The 13,156-nt window shown below is 38.5% G+C and overlaps 1 protein-coding gene across 1 annotated transcript in view; it reads left to right on the forward strand.

The window, feature by feature from the left end:
- USH2A (usherin) overlaps positions 1-13,156 on the forward strand; it is a 390,731-nt gene that overhangs the window by 345,663 nt on the left and 31,912 nt on the right. The gene's annotated exons all lie outside the window — the stretch shown is intronic.

Consider the following 13,156-nt stretch of genomic DNA (forward strand, 5'->3'; position numbering starts at 1 on the left):
ATTCATGGTTGGTTGGTTGGTTTGTTTCCAAAGAAACCAGAGGCAGAAAGTAGTAGACTCATGAGGATGGTAGTCTGAAAACTTCCTATGTACAATGTGTGGGGGTAATTTACATACATGTAATCTGTATTAGGAGGAAACAAAGTCCAATTTATGAGTTTATTCCATCACAGACTACAAGTATTTCCCTCAGCACCTTGAACTTTTTATCTGACCAAAGTTACAGAAATGCATGGCAGGTGGGATCTGGAACATCTAAGTGTATTGTACTGTACTCACATTCACCCATAATGGGTGGATTTTATTGTTTAACTAAAAACTATGTATTTTTAAGTCTATTTCTTCAGCATTCATCGAATAAAATCTCTTCAGTGTTTAAAGAAAGGGATTGATACAGATGTCCCTCCACCAGCATCTGACAGGCTGGAAGATTTGGAAAGGATATGCTCATTGAACTGCTTTATGAGTGCCAAGAAAAGCTATGAGCATGGAGAGAAGGTTTCTACCCGTGAAGTGGAGGGCTTGCTAGAAGAACCCCTGCCAAAGTTGCTACCAGATTCAGAGAAATTTTTCTCACCTTATTAGCAGGTGCCATGTTACAGCCTCTAGCGCATCAAATATCATCTGTTACACCTCTGGCAACTGCAGGTTGCTTTACTCCTTCTACCAAAGCTGTGGAAACAGTTTCTTCCTCCCTTCCTTTCCCTTCACAAGCCTTGCTTTCTAAGAGCACATTTAGAGACTATGATGAGTGATACAGGGAGCAGGAGTTAATTCCCATCCTGGGAGTCTAGTAGAAAATAACTTCTGTCTTTTTCAGATTTTTGTTAGGAACTTGTTTCTATTTCCAGATATTCTATGGGTCCTGCAGTCCTTACAACAGACAGGACTTCTTCAGTCAGATAATGTCTTTTAAAGTCATATTATTGGAGGCTGTGTAGTTAAGCAAGCAAAGCCTTAGGAGACAAACACACACATGTCCGCTTAAGGCAACCTATGACTGGTGCAAGAGCAGCAGCTGGGCCTGCAGCACAGTATCCTACCCTAAGCTCTTTGTCTTCGCAGCTGTAGGATGTCTCTTCTAAACTAATCCATGGCTGCTCCACCTTCCTTCTTTACGTAGCACATATGTCTTCTAAAGGCTTCTGTGCCCACACCACCCTAACATAGAGATGATGTTACTGCTGGGGTATGGTCCATCTGAATGAGACCCCTGGAGTGTGTGTTGTCTGTGTGCCAGAAGGACTCTGAGGAGTCATATATTCACCACAGGAAGATAAACAGAGGTCCCAGTATCTATTTAACCTATTGGGGCATATCACAAATCATTACTCATTTTGCTTCTGAATTTTGCTCCAAGTATTTTTCCAAGTCTGTTTCCTGCAGGTTTGAATGCACTGATTCTTTTTTCTCATCCAGAGCAGAGTTCCTAACTGGAGCCAAATCCTCCATGCAATGTGGAGATGCTACTTCTAGTGGCTGAAAAAAAGGCACCAAGTTTACTATTGTCCCACAAAACCAGAATTGCAAATGCAGATTTAATATAGCAAGAGAGTGAGGGGAGTGAACTTGCAGTGATAAATTTTCTGTACTTTTGCTATAAAGAAAACTTTACTCTGCACAAACAAAATGAATAAAACTTTGCAGAACTCTTATATTTCAACAGGCTTTAAAAAAGAATTAATGAGAAGTCTGGAAGACATCTTTTCCCAGATGAAGTGAAGTATTATTCTTGTCATTATGGTATCATAAAATTATTTTTTATTGTTTTCTCTTCAGGGGTTCAAGACAGATGATAATTTAGATTTTCTTTAATGCTAGTCTATGCTAGAAATGCTAGACCCGTGATGTATCAATAGATCATGAGATTTATGCTATAGTTGTAGCTTAAGACAGTGACACATTTAAGTGCTGTGCTTAATGTTACTGGAAAGTCCTGGCCTAAAAAGACTGAATAGAGACCCCGAGAGCAAATGAGAAGACAAACATCACCTTTTCCACCAAGTAACACAATAGTTTGAGCTCCAGTTGCTTTGATGTCAAATACAGTACCCCCTTTGAGGACAAATAGAGCTGAGAACATGTGGCTTTTAAAATAGGACATTTCTGAGACAATGATTTGCAACAGCTTTTTAGCATACTACATTTTTTCATCTTTCTGGTCCTGCGTAGAAGCATTACAACACTTTCAGATGCTTTGTTAACAAACCCCTGTAATGATATTTGGTTTGAGGGTGTTAATGGAAATTTTAAACTACACTGACTTGAGTAACATCATCTCAGAGTGAAGATCATTGCCAACATATTGACCTAAGCATGGAAATCAGGAGTCATGGATGATTGCTTTAATATTATGGATTAATTAAACCCAATTCCTGTTCTAGTTGAATGCTATCTACATACATCATTTAGTTTTGTTGTTCTACTCATGAAGACCCTGATCCAGGGTCCTTGAAAAAGCAAAAGGAAGCTTCCGTTGGTTTTGAAGTGGTTTGAAACAGCTGCAGTTTAACTTCTGAAGCTATCAACAGTTTTCTATTTCACCTTAAGAAAAAAAAAACCAGTTCACCCGTATAGTCTGTTGCTGATTGAAAATGTTTGTCTGAATTCTAAAAACTTGCTTTAGATAGTCACTGTAGGCTGGTCTGTCTAATCTGTCTTGAGAGAGAGTGAGGCTTCTCTGATGGGCTTTTCAAAACAGAAGTTAAACATCTGACTCTCCCTTTGGAGGAACCTCCCTTCCTCTGCACAGAGTATAGAGAGTAACTGAGGACGCTAGCTACACAAGTTTTGTGTCAGGATGTAGGAGCTCTGACTATTTCCCATAGTGCCTGTCTTAATCTTTGAGCACTTGAATACATTTACAAGTCTGGATGAAAATTACTAAATTGAAGTAATTTCTTTTTGTGTTGCTCATTTATAACATGCATACATGCAGCTAATCAATAGATGAGAGTGAAACTAGTGGATTTACAAGTTAATATGCTGGAGTCAATAATGTGCTGTAAAGACATTTTCAATTCTGAAATCAGCACAATTTGTTTTGTACTAAGCTTAACTATATATCTTTTGACTTAGTGATCTATTTTAATTCCCCAAGTAACAATTATCCAAAGAAAATACAGAATCTGAACTAAACTTATTATGCTTCAGTTTTCAAGTAATATTTCAGTATTAACATCTTTCATCTCTTCCTGAACTACTGCATCTTGCTAGTGCAAGACACAAGTGGCTCAGACTTTCTTCTCTTTTGGCAGGAGCTTTGCACTGAGAAGCCCAAGCCACACTCGAAGGGACTAATGAATGTGTAACCACATGAAAAGACATGATGAAAGATTCTGGTTTATTTATGCATTCATGTTTAAAAGTGAAGCTGTTTTTCCTGTTCACACTGCAGCAGATATAGCTGTCTACTTTTCTGTATATGTATATGAATTTAGTGTTGGTCTGACAGCGCAGAAAATGGGAATGGGCAGTCTGCAGACACAGCTTCATATGCTGTGTCAAGGTGAGTTTCTTCCCAACAGAGGGAAGAGGCTGAAGAGGCTTAAGCTAGAGTGAATTGTGTACGATCCTAGGAGGATCTGGAAGTTCATCCATCCTCTGAGTTCACTAGGTTTCGAGACGTTAAACCTGCAAGCAGCTTCTCTTCCAGTTACTCAACCAAACTCTATAACCACTCTTTCTTCTTGTCTTCTTTTCAACCATGTTCTTGGTGTGGAGTTGATTTGGAGCCTTCATATGGCAAGACATAGCTGCTGAGGGACACAACAATATATAACTTAATCTTTATAGGACCTCATTATTTTTGTCAACAGTGCAATTCATAGCAGCTGCAATGGGAAAACAAGATTTTTGTTCCTCTTACCATCATATAACACAGGAACTTTTCAGGCTACTTGTTGAGGCTTTCCACTAGCTTATGCAACCAGCAGGAGCAGGGATCCCCTGGAGCAATTCCGTACTCCACACTGGGGGGAACATCCCGCAAGTTCTGGAAGGAAGGTGTCAGATCTCTGCTGAACCTGTCAGTATTTTGATGAGAAGATGTGCTTTGCTGAGGACTGTGTTCCTGAAGTGTACACCTAAATATATGTCTAATCAATATCCCCTGCTAATATTCAGAAGGGGGTGAACTTTCCTCCAGCTACAGAAGAGAGAGAGGACATCCCTACCTGTATAAGCAGCGTGCTTCTGGCCTTCTGCTACAAGTAACTGCTCTGTACAAAAAGGTGGGGAGCAAATCTCTTTTTACTGGCATGGATTGGTATAAATGGCCTGCACCTTTCCCAAGCTGATACCCGCACATTTTCATTTACTTTCAGCCTGTCTCTATTTGGAGAGCAGGATTTTCATGCAGGAAGTGTAAAGCATTAAGGGAAGGAATGAAAATCCTGGTGAAGGAAAGCCTTTCAAGAGATAGGGGTTTGTATACTTTTTGGCCCATCATTTTTTAAAATACCCAGTTCATTTTAAAGGTGACATTTTAAGTTCAGCCACATATTCAGACTGAACTTTGGCCTTTCTAATGTAGCTCCAAGTAAACTGTTTTTGCTTACCTTTTAATATCTCTCAGAAGTGATTACATACATAGCAGGCAAAGTTTGAATGAAAAGCTAGGACTGTTCAGTACAGGGCAGAGAAAAAAGAATAAAACAGTAGGAAGTAAAAGCCTTTTAGTCTCCTTTAAAATGTTGCTTTTATTTTCCATTGTGCTGGCAGAAAGCAGGGATTTAAAGCTGTGAATTGCCTTGAGGCTGTGTTATCTTCCTCTACTTAGCAGCAGTTAGAACTGCTCTTTTTGCATGTGTTGGGTGAGAGAGGCAAGGACTCAGAATGATTGAGAAAAGAGAATAAAGTAAGCTTGCATTTAACAATAATATGACACATCTATTGTACCTGTGTAAAATGAGATCTAAAACAATAGTTTCCTGACGCTGCACACAGTAACACAGGGGGATATCCTGAGACTTAATTAATTAATGTTTGTAACATCATGTGAGATTCTATGATGAAAAGTCATATATAACTGCAAAGTCTTAATTTTATGGAGCACAACTGACATTCAGTGGCATTTTCAAGGAAACTGATGTGGGAGTTCGCCTGCAATATATGTTAAGATTCAGATTGTCCTTGTACAAGTCCCTCAAAGATTTTCTTCAGAATTTTTTTCTCTTTACATTTCTTTTTTTCCCTAGTATGTCTGTTGAACTGTGCAGAGGCAAAAATTGAAAATAATTGCTTTTATAGGGGAAAAATAAGGGGTTTCCCCTCTCTGTTTTCCATTCACCAAAAAACCAGACAAACTGTCTTTTTCAGATTTTCCAGAAAATAGAAACCTTCAGATACTGTGTCCAGGTCATTTTAAGATCAGATGGGAGAAGTTTTACAGTGTTCAGAGCCACTTTTCTTCACAATATCATATATGATATAACCTGAAAGGAGATGAAGAAGGTGGCTTATGGCACAGATATATGTAGTCACAAATGTCATAGAGAAGCAATGTGAATGTTTGAAAAACAAAACTTCAGATGAAACTAAAAGCCAAAACATTTGATAATGACAAAGGCATGTTCTTTTTCGAACAAAGCAAAACTGATTGCCACAAGCTACCTTGAGTAAAGAAGTTCAGGTACATAAATTATCCATTTTTATGCATAACAAAAACATTCACAGTTTCATTACATTGGTTTAAAATTACAGAAGCCCTTCTGCAAAACATTACTAGGAAAAAAAAAAAAAAAGTTTTAGAGTCTACGAAGACACCAACTGCACTGATGCAGCAGTCCAGATTTTGTTTGTTCTGACAAAATCATGTAACTTCATTCTGGCCATCAGCCAATATATCAAATGGAAAATACGGTTTATGGCATTATGAAAAATATAACATTAACCCCCTAACGCTCTATATTAAGGGATGTACCCCCTACCATTTGCAGGTTTGAGCCCTTAGGCTCTAGCTGCTGTTTTGCAGCAGCAGTGGGTTTTCTTTCTTTTGCCGTGCCTACAGACAACATAGAACAAATCCATGAGAGGAACACCGCTCCTAAATGTTAACGAATAGCGGATGGAAAGTTGCTGCTGAGCAGGAGCTCTCTGTGTGGTACTTATTTTAAACATATTCCTGGAGTTCAGCTGTATGAGTGCACTAGTTGTAATGTAGAGATACAAACTCCAGCCAGAGTTTGCATGCTTGCCTTTCCCAGCTTTTTACCTTCCCTGAAGACACATTTCTATCCCAGATTATAAAGCTCCACCTGAAGGATCATTCATTCCCATTCCCCTTGTGACCAAGGAGGCTCAACAAACTGCAAGTTCTGCAATGCCTTGATGAGGTTATGCAGATTGCAGATTATGCAGTGTGTGAATTTGGAATGTGACAAAACCTCCCAGCTCAATCCTATAGGGTTTGACATTGCTTTAATATGATGATGGATTTCATATACCATGAAGTCTTTGCTGATGTATCTGCTCTATCCTCTCTCACTCCCATCAGCTCTCCCCAAAACATGCCCCACTCAGCTGAAGACCAGAACATACAATATATGTGCATTTTACCGAGGGTGACACATAATTGTTTTTCAGTAGGGTTTAAGTATTTTATCTCATGCTTTATTGTATCTCAGATAAAACGTAGTAAAATTTTTGCTTCAGATTCTGCCTGTCTTTTTTTGAAGAGAAATTTAGTCTAGTTCTTCATATCCAGAATTATTATTGAAAGCAAAAAATATCATTCAGGTTAAATAAAGATGGCAGATTTGAACGGACCAAAACCCAAGTTTGGGGAAAACAGTCCCGTCACGTATCTAGTTTATAAAAAGAGCTTCTTCTTTCCTTCTCCATCACTTTCTCATGATGAGGAATAGCAAACATGGTTTAAAGTGGAAAAGGGGGGGGGGGGGGGGGGCGGGGAGAAAGAAGGTACAAAACTATGGTTTATTATATTATTATACAGTAGGTCTTGTGAGTGTTGTTAGAGATAAAATATTAATGTTAGGAAAACATGTTGACATCGTCCTCTAGATGGTGTCTATAGTGGAATGTCATGTCATTGATATTTTGGTTTATTTGATTTATTTAGTCATGCAGAAAAATCTCTTTTTGGATTTCAGTATTTCTTAGTACGAATTAGACAAATACAGCCGCAAACACATTTTTGAGAAGGTGGAACTCAGCGATTTTGATGAATTTTAAATAAATAATTATGGAAGGGGAGAGGAGAGGAAAAGGAAAGGAGAAGAGAGAAAAGGGAGAAGAGAAGAGAGAGAGAAGAGAGGAGAGGAGATCTTATCATAGTGAAATAGCATGGAGAAGGCTACGGAAGTGTTGACTTTGCCCAAAGATTTTTTTTTAAGGTTTTACTAGTGAAAGTGCAACATTGGTGGTTTAAAAGTGTACTGTTACCCAAAGGCCAACACAGTGACTGAATGCAGCTTGCTACATGTGCTTGATTTCATTTTAATGTGCAATGCATCCTAGTTTTCTTTGGGGTGCTTTGCTTTCAAGTCAAAGCTGGGGATTCAGATGCCTGGTGAGACTGCAGCAGATCCCCAGCTGTGCTGGAAAAGAAAACAATCTACTGTGAAATAGGCACCAACTCCACTAGACAGATTCAGCTACATGAAATTCACAGTTCCTTACATGCTCCACCAGAAAGGAGGAAAATGAATTGCAATGTAATATTTCTATATCAGGTATTAATTGTTGTTGTTTGCAGAACATTTTAAACTTAGATTACTGCCATTTCTAAAGGTTTCTCCCTGGTATAGTCCACAAGCCCTTGTAGGATTCTTCACATAGGAAATGATTCAGGTATGTGCTGAGTGAAACAGGGTGTGCAAATTAGGGGTTTTTTATTAAAAAAGCTGCTAGCATGGTACTGTTAGGAAAGGATGGGAACAAAGAGTGGCAGAGGATAGACAACTAGTGTTCTCTGATGTTGATAGCAAAACTACCATTTGTTTTAAAAATACATTACAAGAACATTCTTAGAATTGAAAAAAAGTTTGCCAGGAATCTAAAGGAAAGACTATTTTATAATCATGTAATCAAAGCTTATATTTTAATAAGGAAGCCATTTTACGTGCTTTACTTTGTAACTTGAATGTATTCTAAAACATTTTTAAATTAAATTTTCCTAAATTTATTTATAAAAAAGCAAGCTCAGATATGATGAGTCCTAAATGTCATTTCCTAGTCACTGTAGAAGAAAAGACTGCATCGATCCACCTCAGGGCTGGCTAGAAAAGGAAGAATGCCTTTTCGACTCAACGAAAGACAGTTTGGAAGAATATTGCCTGGACAAAAGTGTTTCAAAATTATTTTAGGTTTAATAAGGAAATGTCTGGTTTTACAAACTTAAAAGTTTTATTTAAATGCTTATTTAGTTTTCTTTTATAATACTTGGGTTTTTTATACACCACAAAAATGATCACCAGTGTGGTACCTGTTACTGCTATTGAAGGTCTGTTGGGTAATATCAAGTAATATAATAATGATTTAAAATGAAAAATGTATGTTGAAAGGCAATTTTAAAATTCTAATGAAATGCAAAGTTCTTAAAATGTAAAATTTTAAGAGTGAAATTTACAAAAAAAAAGAAAAAATCTAAAACTCTGTTTTGCACAAATTGGTAGGAAAATAAATAGTGCAACATCAATTTCTGGTAAAAATGAAAATTCTGGTCACTTCTAGGCAAGATAATTTCTGCTAAAATAAATAACACTTTAGTTTCTGTTTGCCTAACAGTTGAGATTTTTCAGTACTACCATGGGAATACTTTATATTCTAGTCCGCACTGCGACAGGAAGGAACTCATAGATTACTTGTGGATCCATAAGTTATATCCTTGTGAATTTGAGCATAAGGTTTTAAGAATAGAGTAAAATTTTTAAATTAAAAAGGTACAGTGTGCATGATATAAGCCTGAGAAGGAAGGCAACCCAAAGGACAAGTTAGGGATTGCATAGGAATATGAACTCAGTGCAATTTCTAGAGTGAAGGCTGGGGCTAAGAAGTAGGCTGGGAAATAATATTGAACATCAGAGTCAAGGTGGAAACACTCCCAGTGCTTTGCAGAAAAAGACAAAGAATCTGGATTAGATGGGGAACTGGATAAGAAGATAAAACAAAGGTGAGGATAACACAAAGCTGAGGATAAACTGAGTATGTTAGTAAAACCCCAAGCATTCCCTGTCACTTCTGTCACTTGTGGAGGAATCTGTTTGACTTCCTTAGTGGAGAATTTGAAAACTGGCTTTGGAGTATGGTCAGATTAATATTCTGACTGCCAGGAGACCACAGCTTTCTCCTCCCTTGTCCAGGAAGAGTTCAACATCTCTGCCTCTGTAGATAAGGAATGTCATAGTGAATTACCTTCCCGTCATTTATGTCTTTGGGTTATGAAAGAACAGTTTTGGACCCCTGTACCAATACTGCTGTTAGCAGTGTGGTAGTGTCTGATGCCACTGAGTTTAGTTAGAGACTCAAAGAAAAAGAGTGAGCTAGCTTTTTAATCAGATATCGAGGATACCTGCCAAATAGGGATTACTATATGAAAAGATAGGGAGAGAGAAGAAACCAGAGCCTAACCTTAACATAACAGGCGATGACTTGCTGAGCTTTGATGATTACCCCTAAAGAAGGGACAGATACTTGAGTTGCCTGTTGGGCAGCTCAGTGGTTCAGAGATCTTCTGATGTATCTGTCACATTTTGAACTCGTGCCCTGAGACCTGGGCAACTGGGTAAGCTCGCCTGCCTTGAAAAAAGAGGAGAAGTCCAGTGTAACACCACTGGAAAGTGCTGCTTCATCAGATCGATAGATTCAAAGATGACTAGGTTGTGTAGTTGTATGCAGTTTAAACATTTGTGCAAGGAGTCCACCCGCGCAAAGTCTTATTGACAGCTACAGATCAATGCTAATTTTTGATCATTTTCAACCTACAAAGACCTCTTGACCCTGTTGCCACCTTAGGGGCACTTCAAGTAGTCAAAAGCAATCACAGTAGGCAGTGTAAAATCATCAGACCCTTGAAGGCTGTGCAGCCTTGCCCATGCCCGGGAGGAGGACTGAGAGGTAGAGGTAGCAAGGAAGGCAGGCACCTTGCATTATGGATGCCGCTGCCTTTGAATGGCATGAAAGACTATGCTAATTTGTTTCCAGACTTTAAGTGACTTCTGTGCTCATGAATTAAAAAATAAACAAACAAAAAAGGCAATCTGAAGCAAATCTTGATGTATACATTATTCATGATTCATGTTCTCTCGTTTTATGTTTTGAAAAATGTGTTAAAACAAGGTTTTATTTTAAATAACTTTTATCCTAATTTACAGTTAGAAGAGTGGAATTAGCCAAGGAGTATATTTGTTGCTGTTAACAGCTTGTGCTGCTACTGGCAGCGTGTGAAGCATTTTACACAGCAAAAACAAAGGTGCGGTCCTGCCTGGAGCAGTGGTGGTGCCGCCAGGGCTGTGCAAGGGAAGGCAATGGGCAATGGGGCTGCCAAAAGCAAGGCCCGTGTCAAAGGCTGGGCTCTGGGCTGCAGCACGGGGATGAGATCATGGGGGGGTCATCACAACTTGCCTCAGGTGTCCCGTTTCTGTAGTGTTTGCATTGAAAGGACAGGACTTATAGGAGGAATGGGAGAGTGCACACACTTAACTGTTTGCTGGATTATTCTTAATTTAATGACTGAACGAGTGAGAACGCTTCCCAGTAGGAGACAGAGAAAGGAGGTCATGGGCTTGTAGCCCGTTGGATTTCATGGTCGTTCAGTCTACGAGCATCTTAATATTTGCATTAAAATTTTATTTTCTTGGTTTACTTTTAATGGTGAATGAAATCTGGACTGTTAGCAGTGTGTAAACATGGGATGAGTTCATGGCTTTGCAAAGACTGGGAGAATATTCCAGGCAATGATTTTGATCCTGCACCTGTTTAAGTCTGTGTTGTTGTCCACTGAAGCCAAAGGTTACAGTGCTATCCTTTGCAAGGTGTATTTTGCTATTTATATTGGACCATTCCAGCAGGACGGTATTTCTAGGCTGAAAATGTCATGGGAGGACATAAAGTAATTCTTAAGATGAATCACTGAGACTGCCATCCATCCTCTTTTCAGCATCGGCCTTTGAGCTGAGCAAATTCACAAATGGCAATGGCAGCAGTGCAGGGAGAGAAAACGTGGCTCCGTATTCTGGGAGTACATCCCCTGAGCTTACTTCAAAACCAAACAAAACAAAAATACATGTAAACCGTTTGCTCTTCAAGAAGTATCTGTAGGAGCCAGGGATAAAAGTCATCCCTGGAAGGAATGGTTTAGCAGTCTCCAGAGAACATGATGAACTGCAGGCAAGGAAATCCCTCCATCCTTGTTTCATTTCAAAGTGTGGTGAGGATTGTAAATAATTAAATCTTGGGGTTTAGTGGGAAAATGGTAAAGGGTTATGAAAAATATGTCGGTTTTCTGTTTAAAAAAAGAAATCAAGTGCTTTGTGGCATTGATGTCATGAAAGCCCACCCTGATGATGCAGCTGATTAGGAAGCAGAGCCATTGCTTTTTGTACAACGTTTATAATCATGTGTTTGTGCCTTCCAAGAGCCTCTGTGTAGCGGTTCAGGGGCAGTAATTTAATGTTGTGTGCTCCTTTCCTCCCATCCCCACCCCCGAATCATGGAATGTAAATTTTAGGCTTTTAAAAGTTCTGTTTTGAAAACCTAATAGATAACTGTCCTCATAAAAACTATTAATACAGACTACATCCAATTGTAAAGCTAATTTTAATCATGTTTTGTGCCAACATAATTTCTGATGCCAGATTTTTATGCTAAGCATGAACTTCAATTTGAGCTCTGTTCTTTAACCTGCAGTTCATAATTTTGCATTCGGCTGTATAGGTTTTTTGGCTATGGCAGTTTGAACGCTTCCACTTTCAAGGATCTAAGCCATAAATGTTTATTAAAAGAATCTATAATGAAATCAGTTTTGTTATTTTTTTAATGGCTGCCTTGAGTATGTTGGATGACTGAATGCACGTTGTTAATCATTAAGTACTCATGTTACAAAAAGTGTTTGATAGTATTGCCATCTAGGGGCTGAACTAAATTCTCTGTACTGAAATAAACTGTAATTGAACAGGTGCTGCTATTGACAATATACATATGTTTTTGCTTTATAGCCCACATGCTTTCCATGTTTCTTATGACAAAAGATATCTCTAAATGTCCCACAGCAGCCAGAGCTTTTTTATATATAATCTGTTCGAGGTGATTGCTATTTGCATTTGAGCTTATGCTTTTTTGGCAGTGATGACTGGGAATTCCTAACAAAGAATTATACTTTTCTGCATTATTAATCTTGCTAGTGTTTGCCCTGTTTAACAGAAAAAGGAATCATTTATCAGAAAAGTATGTTTATAATCTGTACTTGTGGCATCTTCAGATTTAATATTCATAATGGTCATTCAAATGCTGTGCTATATTTATCTAAAAGACTAACTCATTGTTGTGAGGAAATAACTATTTAAATATTTATGATCTAACTTTTAATATTTTAAAAAAGAAATTAATATTTCTTTAAAATTTGTTTCTGAGTCTGATAGCTTAACAAATGTTTAAATATTAAACAATTGGAAGTGTTAGCATTTAACAACTTAATATGACTTACTGCAACAGGGAAATTGGCTTCAGCTGTTTCTGCCACATGAAGGAAACTGAATTCCTGCACTCCCCTTCTTGAGATCTATGTAATTAATGCAATAGCACAACTAAAAATGAGATTAAATATATCGGTGATCAGCTGAACTCCTTTCTTCTTAGGTCCTCTGAGACAGATCTGAACAGTCTCCTGCTGAAACATGTTACTCCTGTTCTTTGTAGTCGATGTATCTTTTGTGGCTGTTCAAAATAATACTGTAAGGCTGTATCGCCTTCCTGCCTAGATCTGAATTTGTGCTGAGGCTCACTTTGCCTCCTATCCGAGCAGATTCAGGTCTGTGTCAGATGCGGTTTGGGGTAAACTGGATGAAGCCGTGAGTTGCAATGCCAGTGGCCCCTTCCGGCCATGGCTGATGTCCCTCGGTCTGCATCCACCCGCATGCCCCTGTGCTAGACTGTGGTCTGGCTTGGTGGCAGGTCAGCCCCAGCCCTTCCAGCCCTG

The sequence above is a fragment of the Strix aluco genome, chromosome 3, assembly GCF_031877795.1.
Source record: "Strix aluco isolate bStrAlu1 chromosome 3, bStrAlu1.hap1, whole genome shotgun sequence".
Taxonomy (NCBI): Eukaryota; Metazoa; Chordata; class Aves; order Strigiformes; family Strigidae; genus Strix; species Strix aluco.